Source organism: Haemaphysalis longicornis, unplaced genomic scaffold (assembly GCF_048455015.1).
Source record: "Haemaphysalis longicornis isolate Haplotype H1 unplaced genomic scaffold, Haemaphysalis longicornis Haplotype H1 scaffold_11, whole genome shotgun sequence".
Classification (NCBI taxonomy): domain Eukaryota; kingdom Metazoa; phylum Arthropoda; class Arachnida; order Ixodida; family Ixodidae; genus Haemaphysalis; species Haemaphysalis longicornis.
The window spans coordinates 4,155,347-4,158,624 of NW_027526214.1; the positions used below are offsets into that span (position 1 = coordinate 4,155,347).

The 3,278-nt window shown below is 50.8% G+C and overlaps 1 pseudogene; it reads right to left on the reverse strand.

Annotated features, from left to right (window-relative positions):
- Positions 1 to 1,312: 1,312 nt before the first annotated feature.
- Positions 1,313 to 2,503, reverse strand: LOC144160973 (uncharacterized; annotated as a pseudogene).
- Between the last annotated feature and the right edge of the window lie 775 nt (positions 2,504 to 3,278).

A 3,278-nucleotide genomic window follows, 5' to 3' on the forward strand; every position in this document is an offset into this window, starting at 1 on the left:
TGTACCGTATTTCCCTGATTTCGTTTTTCTGCGCGTAACGTTTTTCCTCAGACAACGCACGCTTTGTAGGCATTTCACCGAACCACATCTTATCTGCTCGTGCTCGCGCGATAGCTCCCCTATAACGCTCAGTATTAATGACTTCTAGTTTATTTTTTGTGTCTCTTATTTCTTGCTTAAACTCGCCGGCGTTTGCGCTTTCTTCGAACAATAGAGTCCTTAACTGTTGGCCGAGTTCTTGTTCCCTCTCTCTTTTCTGTTTATTGATAATTGTGCTTCTTTCGACTGCACTTATTTTAACTTGTTCTTTAAAAAGGTCCCACTTGACTCCCCAGCTCGTCTGTGCATCTCTGTGCATATTAGTAAACAGTTCACTGACCCTAGCTGTAAAAGGTTCATCTTTAAGTACCCGGCTATTTAATTTCCACAACTTCCAATTCCAATTCGTAGCTTTCTGTTTGTTTCCCAGACAGAACGCCACAAGACAATGATCGCTGTAGGACAAGGCCTCGACCTTATAACTGTCACACAGTGGCACAAGTTAACTTGATATGTACACTCTATCCAGCCTTGCGTGACTGGCACCTTGAAATTGTGTAAACCGGATTGGATCTCTAGTCGTACAGAGAGCTACGTCATCCAAGCAATATTTTGAAGTTATGTCCATTAGGCATTCGGCACTTTTATCTCTAACCCGCTCGTGGGCTGCTCTGTCCTCTGTCATGCACACACAGTTAAAATCCCCAAGCAAGATAACAACCCTTTCGCACTCAAGGTGCTTACTAATACTTTGGAAAAAAGTCTCCCTCTCACCCTGTCTGTTCGGTGCATAAATACATATAACTCTCCATTCAATATCGCAAAATGAAAAGTCGCAATACACATAGCGGCCACTCGAATCAGCTACAACGGTCTGTTCAACAATCCCTATTGATCGCCTGATAAAAAGGGCACACCCAGCCGATGTTCCCACGGCGTGCGAGACACACACATTAAAATTTGCTCTAAAATGTTGCAACATGCGGTCTGTCATTTCCTGGCTTTCCACTTTAGTTTCTTGCACCGCAATTATATCCAGTTCTCGGTCCACGAACAGCCTACCAAGCTGGCATTGCTTCCGTCTCGCTGCCAGGCCTCGCACATTAACCGTGGCAAAGTTAATTGCAGCTTCTAAACGTACAGCCATTTGGAAAAACTAGACCGCATGCCGCTCACCTCGGACATATGACAAATGCGAGGGTGTGCGTCCGCTAGCGTAGGTCAGTGCGGCATGAGGCGTTCGCCCCGCGTTCTTGGGCATACATAAATGTCGTCACGATGGGGGCTTTGGCTGCCTCCTCTCTTCGACTTGAATGTTCGTCTTAGGTTCAGGGCGCTTTTTCCTCGCTGTGGGCCCAGTCGAGGCACTACCCACCAGGTTCTTCGCGTCAGCGTCCGCAGCACTGTCCTCCCGTGGCCGCTTAGCCGCAAGCTCATTGAATGCACCATCCTTCCCACGAGTGGCGGCGTCCTCGGCGTCCATGGAGGCGTCGCTTGGGTAGCCATCGTCAATACTTGGCAGCGGGGTATCTTGCGGCTGCACCTCCGGCGCCTGAGCTGCCGCTGTTTCTTCCATGCCCGTCGTCTCCTCAATAGCACTACCTTCGTCAATGTCCCCTTCTTCTGCTGGCGTGTCCGCCGGAATCGGTGTATGTTCCTCATCCAGGCCTTTGACGACCTCCTCCGCCTCCGCTTCGTCCATTATGTGCTTCCAACGCTCTTCTGTTGCTCCAGGTCCGGTGGCCGCCACATACGTTTTCACGCAATTGGCGCCATCATGTCCGAAACGCCGGCAGACGTTGCACTTGGGAACGCGACACTCCCTCCGAATGTGCCCAGTCTGTTGACACCGAAGGCTCAGCGGTGGTCTTCCCGGCACGGCGACGAGAGCAAGCTCGGTTCCGATACGCAGCTGGTGCGGCAAATCGTCCCTTGCAACTCCCCCTTTCAGCCGGCGAACAACAATGCGTGTCATGGTGCTGAAATTCGCACACCCTGTCGCACGCCACTTTTCTTTCGTCACTTCAACCACAGTTCCGTACGGCGCGAACGCTTCCTTTATCTGATCGTCGGGAACATTGTGCAGGACCCAGTGAAGCTTGACGCGGACGTCTTGCTGGCACGGGTCAATTACCAGGCACCTGTGGCCCTTGACGGTGATTTCTTTCTTCGCGAGCACTTTCTTCTTTCCTTCTTCGCTCGTAAAGGTGACTGCCCAGATATGATTCATCTGGTAGGTGCCGAGGGCAGCAATGTCGGCGAGCACAGCGTCTTGCGCTTACGCGTCTCGAAAGTCTTCAACCCGGTGCGGTCGAGCTCTTACGTCTCCATGCAGAAAAGTGGTGTTAAAAACAACAGACCCGGTTGGCAGTGGAGGCAGAACAACAGAGTAATCCTGGGCATCTTCAGCATTCCTGTTTCCGCGGCGAGACTGGGCCGCAAACGCCGCTCCGACGGAGCTCATGATTCCGCGTCCGCACGCTGCGGTGACCGGAAGTGGAATCCCTCGGCCACGGGCGAGCGCTGCCGACCTTGGAAATATAAGGTATATAATGTATAACCAGTTTACACTTTTATTTAGTTTTAGCATTCCAAGCAGCTTAGGTGACTATTTGTTGTTTTGCTCTCGTGCAGTTAGCATCCCCCAATTTTGCACAATATCTCACATCTAGCAATTGCATTTCTTAGATGGACAAGCGTACGCAGATGCGTAGTCGTGCTGCTGGCCGCTGTGCTTGTTCGCCCAGCGCAAAAAAGTGCTTCTCGCACCCAAGTTTTATGCTGTACGATAAAAATATCAGTTGGTTTTATTTCCTTAGTACCGATATTGACTTCGCTGGTTCTTCTCCTGCCTTCAAGAGGTCTCATATTTTCCTACTGGCGTACCAGCCAGCGAATCGTCGCATGTGCGCTTGTGCAGCGCTTGTGTGAAGCGACCTTGACTTGGAGCTAGATACAGTGTACAAACTAACCAACTAAAGAAAGGCACATTCTTCCATTCACAAACGTGTCCTGGCTTTGTTTCAACAGAGCGAACGAATTGCGACGACCCGTCGGTGGCTGGCTGACGAAACCCGGCGCCGACTGACTCTGTCTGAAAGCCGGGGAGCCGTGCAGTAGCGCAACCAATTGCCAGCTCATCTCCTCGCGACGTCACACGAAAACGCCACAGAAAATGGGCGAGCGTAAAGAGAGGAGGACAGCATTTTCGAATTATTTTTCTACTCAATAAATTTGCG